Raw genomic sequence first — 14503 nt, 5'->3', positions numbered from 1 at the left:
TCATGTCATTGCACTGGATGAGAGCTGGTAACTGTGGAAGCATTTGGACAGGGCCTCCAGCAAGCTCAGTGAGGTATTTGGGTGCCTTAGCAACATCTTCTATCTTGAAAAAAGACTTATCAGCAACAGTAATGCTGGCCCCATTGTCTCTGATGGCAGGGGTCTCCTGACCATTCACAAGAACACTGTCTTTGTAATACTCTTTAGTATTGTCTGGAATGGAATTATAGACATCTAAGTTCTGTTGTTCCCACAGACCCAGGCATACTAAAGAAACACTGGCTGAGACTTTCATGATTTCCTCAGCCAGTAAGTGAAAGTTTTCACTTGTCATTGGTACTTCATCCTCTGGGGAGAAGGCTAAGGAGACAGTGTGGATCCCTGAAGGTTTACCCTTACATCTGGGATCCCCTTTCACATGGTCAGTTGACCCACAAGCATAACATTTTCCACATGTCTTTATGAATGGTGGGTTGTTCTGACCTCCTTCTGGTTTAGCACCAGGAGGTACACTAGACTGATTTGTTTTCCCTTGTGGCTTACACTTGTTATGTTTGGGGCCCTCTTTTGGAGTGTAGGTATTAGAATTCTCTTTGTTGTCTTTCTTGTGCTGCTTTCTCTCACCCTTCTTCTGAGTTTCCCCAGAATCCTTGTGAGTAGCCCTGTTGGCAACCCACAAGTTAGCAGCCTTTGCTAACTTCTTGGGATCAATTTCCTTAGAGTCAGCCAAGTGCTGTCTCAGCTCAGGAGAGCAGGCATCATACATAGACTCCAACATAAACAGATTCCCATTCCTTCAAATCGGTTAACTCTGTAACCCTTTACCCAACCATCCAAGTTTTTCAAACAGTCACACACCCAGATAGCCCAAGGGGTACCATCATGATTTTTGAGGGTTGTAAACCTCTTAAGAAACTAAACCTAGTGTCACGATCCATGCCCCTGACCCCCTCAGGTATAACAGCCCCCTGGCATCAGTGGGGCTAAAGCCCTTCACACTGGCCCCAAGGGCCTTAAAACTCAGTCAGAAACATGCATGGAGTCAGTCCTGGCGCCTTTGGCGCCAGGCTCATTATCAGGAATAAAGTAATACCAGTTTTGCACCTTAATCCAACATGGATGCCTATTACACAGCTCAGTTCTTTAGAACCAAGCCATGCGGTGTAGTGTTTTGGGTGTGGCTGGGCCTGGAACTACTTGGCTTGGAACTACTTTACATGGGCTATTTAAACCACATCCAAACAGCAGAACACGCTTCGCGTTATTCTGCACTCCTGCAGCGTAACGCTCACCGTGACCAGCTCCTGCTCATCTGCTTCTCCGGCGGCCCGATCCTGATGCCCTAGATCCGGATTCCATTAATAACCTGGAAGAACAAGAACAGCATTAGCGAGCAAGAACACTTACCTGTGAAGTAACCGGCCTTGAATCCATCCTGCGCTTCGCTTACCTCGCCCATCTCCGGAGTTCGCGGTAACCTGCAAACAAAGCACTTACCTGGGCAAGCAGCGCTTCAATCGCTCATCACTCCAGAACATCACTGCAACTTGTACAAAGAAGAGAAGAGAACACAGGTTAGCAATAAACACCAATAAACAGCTCAGCAATCCTTGAATCAATAACTCACTGTGGTCTTCGCCATCGGCACAGCAACTCCGAGATCGCAACCATCCCTGTGAAAACAAAAGAGACATTGTTAGGGAACAGCGTAGTGGAGCAAGACGCCGAGAAGACAGAGAAAACGGAGGGAAAGAAAGATACAGAATAAAGACGGCAAAGACATCATAACTCACCTGGAAGATAGCAAGCAGAGTCAGAGTCACAGCCGGTCTGGACCCATCATAAGGGCACACGGACCAGTGAAGCAACTAGGTCCACGGAACGCCCGCACCAACCACGCGCCCCTGCACAGAGACGCAGGATGGAGAGTTCAACTGACAAAAACCCAAGGGAGGGGATTTGGACCAGAGGGAGGTGGGAGTCCGCCCATCACAGAACCAGTATCTTAACCCTCCATTCTCCTGTTATAGGCGCTACCCAATATCTGGCACATAACCAAGAAGAGAGGGGTCCGGGATAGCGCTTAGACCTCCACCCAGTATCGTGTGGCGCCCCTGTGGATACCAGGTGAGGTAACACCTTGCTATTAAAGCTGGTTTCACACTTTCATACTCCAGTCTGTCAACTTCTCCCATTTCCATTACAACATCAGATGCAACAGGGGGTAGCGTAGAAAAGAGCCAAGGAATCAACTGATTCCCTGTAATGTTCTGAATCTCATGGTTATATTCAAAAGTTGCCAGCCAATCCAAAATATCAAGCTTAACCTCATACATACTTTAAGAAGACTCTGTGAGAGAACCATTTCCAAGAGACAACTTTCTCCTTTCAAGTACATGATTCAACTCCATTTCTCTGAGTTTAAGTTCTTGATGTTTACTTTCAGTTTGGGCTTGGATTCTTTTGGATTTCAATTCACGTCTCGTTCTTTCCAGAGAGACAAATTCAGGACTTAGTGTTGGACCTGCTGGGGTCCCTGTGGTCAAAAGTTGAGGCCTATGAGCAGGTAGAGGTAAAACAGGGCCTACATGTTGAGACTCTTCTGCCTCATCTAACTCATCAATAACATTTGAGTTGGACTCTGACACATTATCATCCTTGTCATCATTTTCCACATTTGCGGCAGGGGTAGGTGTTTCAGACCCACTCCTGATACTTTGGCATTCCAACAACCTTTCTATCAATTCAACCTTTTTGCCTTTTACAGTGAGATTCCTAGCTTTACACATTTCTCTGAATTGCCCAACTGTTAAAGTGACTAGGGTCTCCTGTCTGTAGTTATCCATATCAGACATGACAAAACAATTTCTTCTCTAGTGGTGCTTAGCCATGCAAAGGTTATTTGAACCAAGGTAAGAGCAGCACTCTCAATGTAACAACTATACTTTTATCCTCACCACTGTACACCAGTTTTAGGCAGAATCACATGTAGTACCATTTGGGAACACTACACACAATTAAGACTACAAGGACTAGCAATCACAGTGATTCAAGTAAACACTTACTCAAGGTTTCTTGGTAAAAGAATATACATTTATTTACACAGTCAGTTGGAAAACATTCCACTAGCAAGAGCAGCTCAATATCACAATCTAATATACTACAATACACAACCTATCAGTTTCTGAACAAGTTCAGCTTCCTGAAGTATTTGTATTTGTATTTATTTTGTTTATATAGCGCTTTGCTCCAAAACGCTGTACATTTTAACAACTGGATACATAAAACATTATAACAGTAGAAGAAATTTACAATTATGAATCAAACCAACAAAACAGTAAGTATAGCAATTAAACTGAGAGGGAAGAGCGAGAGTAGAGCAATTAAACTGAGAGGGAAGAGGGAGGGGTGAGGAGGGGACAGAGGAGGGAAAACAGAAGAGGGTATGAGGGGGAGAATGGGGTGGGTGGGGAGAAGGGGAGGGAGATGCTCATGGGGAAGAGACAAATTAAGGAGGGGGAGCAAGAAGCAAGGAGGGTTTCATGGCAGGGGATGGAGAAGGAGAGATTTTAGGGAAGTGCAGAAGCAGGAGAAAGTAGGAATAGAGCGGACTGAGAGAGGTAAGGAGTTCCAATGCAGGGGGGCTAGGAGCTGGAAGGAGCGGGAATGGGAACGGGCACATGGGGATGGAGGAACAGTAAGAAGGAAGTGATCAGCTGAATGAAGGGAGCGGGTGATAGTGTAAAAAGAGAGGAGGGAGGAGAGATAAGGGGGAGCAAGACCACAGAGAGGTTTAAAGACTAAACAGAGGAAATTAAATTTAAGTTGGGAGTGAAAGGGAAGCCAGCCAAAGGATGAGAGGGAAGCAGAAATGGAGTCTTGGGAGGTAAAGAGACAGAAGGTACAGACAGCAGAATGGTAGATAGATTTGAGGGGGGGCGAGATGAGAAGTAGGTAGTCCAAAGAGTAAGGAGGAGCAGTAGAAGAGGCGAGAGAAGATAAGGGAGGAGATTAAAAGTTTAGTAGCATGGAAAGTGAGAGAGGGGCGGACTTTGCAAATATTAAAGAGGTGGTAGCGACAGGCACGAGTGGTGAGAGAAATATGATGGGAAAAGGAGCCAAAGAAAATGCCTAAATTGCGAGCGTGGGCAGAGATAGGGAGATTAGAGGGAGGAAAGGGTTGGAGGGGAAAAATAAGACTTCAGTCTTATCAGTATTGAGGGAAAGAAAGCGGGATGACATCCAATTTTTAATGGCAGTAAGACAGGAAGAGAGTTTAAGGTGGAGGTCAGTAGAGACGAAGTGAAGGAAAGGAAGAGCTGAGTGTCATCGGCATAGAAATGGTGAGAAATACCGAATGAGGAGATAACAGGGGCAAGGAGGGATGTGTAGAGTGAGAATAGGAAAGGACCAAGAACCAAGCCTTGGGGTTCGCTGTATTCTAAAGGCTGGGTTGGTGAGGAACGGCCGGCCCAGGATACAGTGAATGAGCGGGAGGAGAGGTAAGAGGATAGCCATTTAAGTACAGAGCCTTTGAATCCAAAGGAAGAAAGAGTGTTGAGAAGAAGGGGGTGATCAACAGTGTCCAAAGCAGCAGAGAGGTCAAGAAGAATAAGGACAGAGGATTGCTTAGTGTCTCGAGCGGAGAGGAGGGAGTTAAGGATGGAGGTGAGAGCCATTTCAGGAGAGTGTTTAGGTCAGAAGCCAGATTGAGAGGGGGGTAGGAGAGATAGATTGGTGACAAAGGTTGAGAGCTGGGAGTAGGCAAGGCGTTCAAGTAATTTAGAGAGGAATGGGAGAAGAGAGATAGGATGAAAGTTAGAGGTAAGAAGGGGATCAGCCGAAGGTTTCTTCAGAATCGGTATGATAGTGGCATGCTTAAATGCGGAGGGAAAGGTAGCTGTGGAAAGGCAGGTGTTGAAGAAGGAAGTTAAGTAGGGAATAAGAAGAGGGTAGATCTTAGGGATAAAAAGGGAGGCGAGAGGGTCAGTTGGAGCAGACGTTGGGTGGGCTTTGGAGAGGAGGATGGACACGTCAGAAGGGGAGACAGGCGAGAATCAGACATGCAGGTAGAGGGGGAATAGGGAGAATGGGAAGGGGGGAGTAAGAAGAGCAATTGATTTTTGCCGAAGGGCAAGAATCTTGGAGGAGAAGAAGTTTGCAAAGTCAGAGGGAGAAACGGTCAAAGTAGCTTGAAGGGCCAGGGGTAGGTGGGGAGAGAAGACGAGAGTGTCGGGGGTAAAAATTCTCCCAGGGGTCGGCGGGGCCGCCCGCGGACCTCCGGGCAGGGAGGCCCCAACTCCTCCCGCGTATCCCAAAAATGAGTATGAGGCACACACAAGAAGCAAGGTGGTTCTGGTGTTTATTGAACAACGGCAGGGATGGGTCTAGGATTGTACACGTCCGTCCTGACTCTCGAAATTCGTGGGGCTTGCAGGCCCTTTTTGCCTCAGTATGACGCGCTACTTGCGTCACCTGGGAAAGTTAGCAAAAAACCTATCGCCACTCTGGATTGGTTCCTCGAGTGGTGGGTTAGTATAGCACACGTATAGAGGAGATTGTTAGTGGTTAAGGGTCAGTCAGGTGGTATACTTGGGTTGTCCCTTCTATTAGATACATGAAAATTGTTACACGAAGACCCCTGATGATTGGCTAATGTTAATGGCGTCAGTGATGAGTGCCCCATGTTCTGATTGGTCCACTCGCGAGCCACCCAGCCTGGGACCATCGTTGTTCCCAGCTCGCGGTGTACCTGTCATTTGCAACAATATGTAACTATGTGTTTGTGCAGACAATGCGTGGATTTGCTCATATGCCTGAGAGCAGACTATTCCCACCGCTGTAGGTGTCCATTGGGTCATTTCATTGTTGCAGCCTGTGTCCCAAACGTGGGACCTAGGCGACTTCTCCCTCCTGGGTCTGGCACCCTGTCAGGTTCGGCTTGGTCACGTGAGGAGAGACCGTGGTTGAGGCAGAATTCTGCACATTTAATGTTGTATTTTCCACTGTGTGTCTGGCTTAGTTTGCAGGTGTGACCTTGGCTTCGGCTTGTGGCATGCGAGTTGCAACATTGCCCTCTTGGCTGTCAGTTCTCGCTGGGCTCATTCTGCAGGGTCAGCAATTGTACTCTTATTCGTTCAATGTTCGTGGAGGCTCTTGCTTGCGGCCTACTTGGGCCTGGTGCATAGGTGGGGATGTTTAATGCACGGCACTTTAAGTTACGGTATCATATTGCTTCATCTCCAGTATCATGTCTTCGTTGCATTTCACGTCGCAATGCATGGGTTAGGAGAAGCGTCAGCAAGCATTTTAGATGAGTTCTTTGTGCGTCTTGCGTTTCTGCATTTTAAAAACCTATGTGGAAAATAATAAAGATGCGCATCAGTGGGTGTGTCCGTCACCTACGTCATAGCACTGGATATGTTCTTCGTGTGGATTGATGTGGGAGTGTCCAGTGTGCATGGTTGCACGGGTGTTCTGACCGTTGGCTAGGTCGTCATGGCATCTCTAACGATGTGTTGATTTACTGTTGAATGGTTCAGTCGAGTTCATCCATGCCGCAGGTGTCGGCTTGAGCAGGGCAGGCTGGTGGGCAGGCTGGTGGGCAGGCTGGTGGGCACATCCGTATGTTCCTGTACCAGGGTATTTGGTCGTCTGGTAGATAGGCAAATTCCTCTCGTGGTGGGTGTCTGGGCCGCGATCCTCTAGGCCAGGGGCGTGAGAGGATTGGGGGGAGTCTTTTGTCCCATTCTCCCACTTCAAGAGAGAGTTTGGAAGATACGGCGAGGGTGAGAGGCTTGGGAGTAGAGAAGGTTAGAGTAGTAGGAACGTTTAGCCAAAGTGAGACATGAGTCATAAAGAGAGTGGTAAGAGAAATATGAGGTTTGGTTGCATAGCGAAGGAAAGGGGTAAAGTATATCAAGAGAGGAGCTAGAAGAAGAAAGAGTAGATAGTGCTTCATTGGCCGAAAGGGAAGAGAAATCTTAGAGAGAGGGGAGAGAAGAGCAGGTATCTAGAAAGAGGGAGGGATCAAATTTGTGAAGATCACATCGGGAAAAGATGGAAGGGGAGGGTATAGGAGAAGAAGGATGGCGAAGGGGAGTAAGGGAGAAGGAGATTAAAGCATGATCAGAGAGGTAGATAGGTAGTGTAGAGACAGTAGAAGAGGGGTACGTAGAGTTGAAGATAAGGTCAAGAGTGGAGCCAGAGGAGTGAGTAGGAGAGGAAGGAAGAGGGGAAAGGAGGTAGGAGTCAAGGATGGAGAAAAGGGGTGAGGATTGAGGGGGAGTAGGGAGGTGAAGATTAAAGTCTCCAAGTACAGTTAGAGGAGAGGGGGAGGGAGAGATGAGTGACAGGTAGTGATCGAGGTCATCTTAGAAGGATGAAAGGGGGCCAGGAGGCCGATAGATGATTAGAAATGAGATGGGGTGAGGAGAAGAAAATGATTTGTAAAGGAATTCGAAGGAAGGGAAGCAAAATGTCACTTCAGTTACTTTAAAAAGGGGTTAAAAAGACAAGGTTATAAAACTCAAAAGCACAAATACTTTCAGAGGTAGGGCAAATAGTTTCAGTTCACTACAACCAGCAATTCAATTCAATAGACCTGGGCCAAAGTCAATGGTTCAGAGTCTTGGATAGGATAGCACAGTTGTGGTAGTAAACGGTTAAGTCTTTGCCACGGTTTTTAGAAGTAGTTGGTCAGACGAAAAGTTAGATGTTGGTTTAGGGAAATACAAGCCATCAATGTTGGCAAAGCTTCACAAATGTTCACGGCAGCCGAACAGAGTTCTGGACCGGACTTGCATAGTACCTTTAAATGAGGAAGAGCTTTAGCTGAGGCAATTGCTCCTGGCAGTTCCTGCAGATCTCGCTGTTCCTGAGCTTCAGTCGTGGGGACAAGAAGGAAGACGTCGGGAGGTTCCTGTACTACGCAGGGAAGAGGCCACAAGCTTGTCAAAACATAGGTTTAAGGTGTGGGTATGTTAAAAGCCACAAACTGGTATCCTTCCCACTGGCTATCCGGTTTTCAACAGCACTTTGAAGAAAATTCGACCAGTATAGGGACGGTGTCCAAGTGACTTGCGAGTTGGTTGTTCCCACCAAACTCAAGGGAAGAAGTCGTCCTTGAAGGGCTTCTCTGTCGAGGGAGTTTCAGGCAATTAGGAGCTGCAGCAGGGCTTCACCGGTAGACCAGGAGTTGCAGCAGTTGCCTTCCTTCTGCTCGTCTTCGGTTCTCTCGTTCCAGTGGTCGACTCTGCTTTCCATGTCCCAGAGGCCTGCTTTTAAACAGTTTTCCCCCATTCATTCCAGCCTGGCTGTCACTCACACAGCAGGGTGGCTGTCATTGCCGGACAGCCAGCCAGCCAATCATACCAGAGTGCATTCAGGTCTCCCAGGAGACTAAGCACAGGGAGTTTCGGGCACCTCCCTCATATCCTGTCCACCCCAGACACTCTGGCACCAGAGGAGGGCTTCAGCAAAGTCCAACTAAACTAAAAGAAATGGCGAAAAAGGTCGACCAGAGTCTGTTTTTACAGATTGGTCTTGGGCACCATATTGAAAAACATGGCTGACTCGATTTTTAGCTACCGGTGTTCGCGGGCGGGAAAATTCATGGTAGTTTGTTAAAAAACACTACCACCAGCTATTTCAAGTAGAAAAGGATAACATTTGACTATTACTTGAGTGTTTAGACTAAGGGGATGCTAGGCAACCCCTCCAGCACTCTATAGGAAGATTGTGTGTGCTGGGTCTGTAAATTTTAAAAGAGTAGTAAAGTCAATTTAACTTTACATGCTCTGGGAGATGGTAGTCAGTCCCAGAGAAGGTAGTTAAACCTTGGGAAGTCTGAAAGACATCCCTGTGCCACTGCACTAAAGGTGCTGTGTGACACACAAGAAAAAGATGATGCCTATGGAGTTGTTTTAAAACTCCATATCCAAAGAACACAATACATGAAAAAGTGGGAAAAAAGGCTCACACTTTCCAGGTGAAAAATTAAAATCCTAGAAATCCAACAAAGTTGCTGGGGGTCTCAAACGGTAAGGGAAATAAGCACATTCTTGAGAATTCTCCCTAACACTGAGTACACAATGAGTTTTCACGCAATTTGGCTAGGGTGCGTCCGGGGTACGCAACGAGTTTTCAAGTGATTGGCTGGGGTAGGTATGGGGTACACAATGAGTTTTCATGCGATTTGGCTGGTGTGCATCCGGGGTACACAATGAGTTTTCATGCAATTTGGCTGGTGTGCTTCCAGGGCACATGATGAGTTTTCATGTGATTGGCTACGGTGCATCCGGGGTACGCAATGAGTTTTCACGTGATTTGGCTGGGGTGCGTCCGGGGTTCGCAATGAGATTTCACACGATTTGGCTGGGGTGCGTCCGGGGTACGCAATGAGTTTTCATGTGATTTGGCTGGGGTGCATCCGGGGTACACAATGAGTTTTCATGCGATTTGGCTGGAGTGCGGGCAGGGTATGCAATGATTTTTCACACGATTTGGCTGGGGTAAGTTTTGGGTATGCAATGAGTTTTCACGCAGTTTGGCTGATGTGCGGGCAGGTACGCGATGTGTTTTCACGCAATTTACCTGGGGTGCGTCTGGGGTACGCAATAGGTTTTCACGCAATTTGGCTGGGGTGCGTCTGGGGTACGCGAGGAGTTTTGACATGATTTCGCTGAATGGAATCTGTGCTGGTCCAGGGATGGTGCAGGGGCTTGCGCCATGTTAGGCATTTCACTTGCTTTTTACTGCGCGTGGGGGCATATTGGGAGCTTTACTGGTGGAGCTTGGTGTTCCTTGCGCCACGTCGACTGATGCCTTGGGAAATCCATGAATACGCGTGCCGCGCAATTATTTCTCTGCGCCATGGCTGGCGCACGCTCCTTCTCTGCACGTAGCACTTGTGCCTTTTCTGTGCAGCATTCTATGAATCAGGCCCTAAATACATTTCCTCAGCTCTGCCTCATATATGAGGTTTTCACCCAATCACATTCTACCCGATGTATGCTTCCGCACCTCTTTGAACAACAAATAGCTATCAAGAGAAAGAGGTGCAAAACAAAGGGGAGGCACAGTCATCCATGTTTTTGACACATAGTCAACGGGGTATCAGTAAAATATTCATCCATGCCTGTTGAATGTTATGCAACCTGTCAGGAAAGACAAGAATGCCATTGGTGATGTACACACTCTGGATCATGTGCTAAAAGATCTGGTGATGACAAACGAAGATGAAATAAGTAATGACAAGGTTTTTGAGGCTTGGGTATAATCAACAGAATACTCCAGCACTTAGGAACACATTCCAGAAGCAACATTGACCTGGTTGCCTAAGAGGAATTAATCACTGGCACAGTTCCAAACCTGTCCTCCAGATCTCAATGGTCTGCTTCTTTTGCCTCTTTCAGTGGCTGATGTTGAAGAGGAAAAATATAAATGTGGCTCCTTGACAGAATTGCTGGGTTTGAGGGGGTGCTGTCTTACTTTCAATTTTCTAGTAAAGGAACTGGAGCAGGGGGGCACGCACACCTAGTTTAGCTTGAGGGTTGAATACACCACAGAAGTCTCATACAGTAGGCCGGACTGTCCGTGGGATGAGAGGTTGCGGGGGAGGGGACGAGTAGCAGAGTGCACGCATTTGAGTAAAAATAAAATCAGATTTAGATTAATTTTTTAGTTATTGCTCTAGATTAGCTGTAACCTATCTACTATGACGCCGTGTATAACATTACCACTTTGATACTATTTGTATTATGAGAATGATGTAATGTTTTTAAATAGAAGTAAAACCTATTGTCTCATAATGCAAAGACAAAAACTGGACCGCAGAGACTTCACACCCGATATGACAGAAAGAAAGGGGGAGAGACTGACTTCAGGGCAGGCCACACTACATTATAAACTTTATGGGCCCTGGAGGCCATAAATAATGTCCTGAAAGGCCACATCTTGCCTGTGGGCTGTATATTGTGCACAACTTATCTAGAGAAAGACCCTTTTATTCCACCTCAAAATAGATCGATCCCAGTAGCACCAGCCACATTATTGCCACAATACTCCAAGTACAAAGAAAAATATCAGCACACCTACAGGGTAATTCATGGAATTGTGTGCCAAAAACAGGGGCGCAAGAGTGAAAATCGTAGCGCACGCGTGCAAAACCCGTGCAATCGCCCGTTTCCCAATTCATGGAAGGCACTGCACGTGGCTTACCTGGGACCGGCGCCGAATCTGCGCATGTCTCACATGTCATTGCGACATCCCGAAGGCTGTGCGCGAGACACCCAGTGTAGGCGCACACCGTCCAGCGCACACACCCAAAAAGGGGGTCAGAACACGCGGATTGGGGAACAACACGTGAAAATTTGGGTGTTACGGGGAAGTACTTCTGCTACATCCTCACAACGCCCACACACACACGCTAACAATACATATTCATGGAATCGAACAGGGCAAACCTGCGCGCGCCAAAAGACTTGCAAAGCCGGAAACACGTATGCCAGGCGAAAGCTGGCATAAGCGCCCCGCGCAGCATAAAAGTGCGCACAAACAGCAAACAAGCACATACAACTACGATGAATGTACCATTCCTCGCAGCAGTGAGGAGGAGGAGAGCCAGGCCCCGCATTTATTTACCCAGGACCAGCCTTTTTGGGATGCCTGATGACCAGGTCTATGGCAGGTATAGGTTTCCACCTCATAACATCCTAGACCTGGTCACTGAGTGGGAGGATGACCTCACATCACCCACCTTGTGCTCCCAAGCACTGGGCCCCTTGGAAAATGTGCTCAACATACTGCATTTTTTGGCCACTGGGTCATTTCAGCGGACAACTGCCATAGTTGGTGGTGTCTCACAGCCCGCGCAGTCACGCTGGCTACACCAGGTGTTGGCAATCATGACTGCATGCCCCTCAGTCCGCAGGCACATACAGGCCATAGTCCAGGACATTAATGGGGTGGTACACTTCCCCAAAGTGCTTGGTGCCATTGATTGCACCCATGTGGATCTACGTCCACCTAGGGCCACTGAGCACATCTATCGCAACTGCAAGCACTGGTATTCCATCAACGTGCAGGTGGTATGCAATGCCAAGGGAATCATCACCTCTGTCTATGCAAACTATCCAGGGTCCACCCATGATAGTTTCACATTTAGAATGTCACCCCTAAACTGGGTCCTGGAAGCTGGGAGGCATGGCGACACATGGCTCATTGATGAGTACAAATGCCTGTGCACATGCATGCATGTCACCCACAGACAAATAGACAAACCCAACATTATCACCACCCCAGGGGACAGTGCCTAACCTTTGAGCACCTACATGATGACGCCAATATGGAACCCCACCACACCACACAAGGTAAGATACAACGCAGCCCATATTGCAACCAGAGCCATAGTGGAGTGCACATTTGGAGTGCTGAAGTCACGTTTCCGCTCCCTTGACCCCTCTGGTGGACAGCTACTATATGCACCCCCAGTAGTGTGCAGGATCATTGTGGCAGCATGTGTCCCTCACAACGTTGCAACACTGCGGGGGGTACCGGTGGACATGGTGGTGCCCCCACATCCCCAACCAAATGCACGCCTGCTGAGCATGGGAGGGGAAAAGGCGCGTGGCGAGGCAGCTCGTACCCAGCTTGTGGCTACATTTTTACCCTAAAATCCCACCCCTGCGGAGTGCACACAGGCCTGGCACATATCAGGTGACAATCGATGATGACAAAGGGACAGTCAACTGTCACAACCTTACCTCCCTGAGAATGTGTCCCTGGAAGTGCTACATTGTATGCATCCCTAGCTACTTAAACAAACTCAATCCCATGTGACCAAAAGGCACACATTCATGGTGCATAATCCACTATCCCCTTGCAAAACAGCACATCCAAATACTGGTATGTCACCTAAACCCTCCCAAACCCCATGTCACCCACCCGACACACCATGCCATGGCATACAATGTGAAAGCAACCAAATAAATGCACAGCACATGACACAACTGTCATAAAGTGCACTGTGACAAATGTAAACAGGCCAGAGACAATTCCTCCTGGCACATCAAAATGAAACCGTACACATGAACATATATTTACCAGCATAACAAATCATGAACACAGGACCCAACAGTGGCAACGTCAGACAGTGACCAATCACAATAGCCCAAGTGTCCCAATGAGACAAAGCCACCACATGGACCCCTCCCATCTTCAGTGTGTTGCTGGTAGCTAAATGTGGCAGGGTACCGCACACAGCAAGAAGTGCATCAACAATGGAGACAGGCAAGGTAATACATGAAGATTCAACATGTAAACGTGCACAATGAGCAATATTAAAACCAATATACATGTCAACCATACACTGGAGAAACCATCATGAATCCCCACTAGGGGTGTATACACAGTTTGGACTTCAGACTGGCCACACAACTGATGGAAGCACAATGCATCTGTGTAAGTTACTGTCACACGGTGCCCTCCTTGCAAGCCCATGGAAAGGGGAAGCAGGAGGGGCCTATGTGTCTGGACCCCAAGCCTCAAACACAAACACAAGACAAGCCTGTATGGGCACAAACGGAACACACATTCTTGTGCGCTACCACCTCACGTCCTCCACTAGTGTCTGGTTGGGGGTCTGAATACTCTGAATCCTTCCCCCCCCCCGCGCAATCTCCTCCTCCTCCACTGCTTCCAGTGCCTCATCACCTGCACAAAATAAAAATAAAACATAATGACCACACATGTTAACAGCATAGGCCAAACACATAGGCATTACAAGGTTGGCATCCAACACATTAATCAGACATGTCACACATGACACAAACTCAGCCATACACGCAGTGCCAATGAAGTGGAAGGGTACCCTGAAAGCAGACACGGATGAGTCTAAAATGGAAAAATAACACATCTGCTACATGGTGCATAGCACCTACATCACACAGAAGCCTGTGATTGGCATGGACCTTCAACAAACATGACAGATGCCAGCACACAGATGGCACGTAGCATAGCCATGCAGAACTGACAAGCAGGCCCAGATGGGAGTGTATCTCTACTGTCCGCCATCCATGTAAAATGCATGTCATCAGTACATGGAAATCACTACGACAAAACACACGTGTCACACGATGCAACAACGCCAGTGTGTTGAAATACAGTGACAGCAGGCCCATCAATACATCAATAGCAGGTCACGTTGACATCACACAAGTGAATAGGCATGTTGAAGGTTGAAACAGGGCTCAGAAGTGAACGGGTGCAGTGTAGTACATGTGTAGGGCCTCAACTGTCAGTAAAAAGACAAACACAGTATTACACTGTCATGTCATGATGACAGTGTAAGGGCAAGTGCAGTCATCATGTGCAAAGTGTTTGCAGTGGGTTGTAGAGATACAGTGAACCCCAAACCCAAGGGCGGGGGGTGACTTGGAGGCAGTGCATGGGTCAAAATGGTCACTCAGAGTACCCTGTTGTAGCAGACAATGTGGGCAGGTGT

The sequence above is a fragment of the Ambystoma mexicanum genome, chromosome 5q, assembly GCF_040938575.1.
Source record: "Ambystoma mexicanum isolate Mex_15411 chromosome 5q, UKY_AmexF1_1, whole genome shotgun sequence".
Classification (NCBI taxonomy): Eukaryota; Metazoa; Chordata; class Amphibia; order Caudata; family Ambystomatidae; genus Ambystoma; species Ambystoma mexicanum.
The sequence above is the reverse complement of the archived record's forward strand: the minus strand, read 5'-3'. Positions refer to the sequence as shown.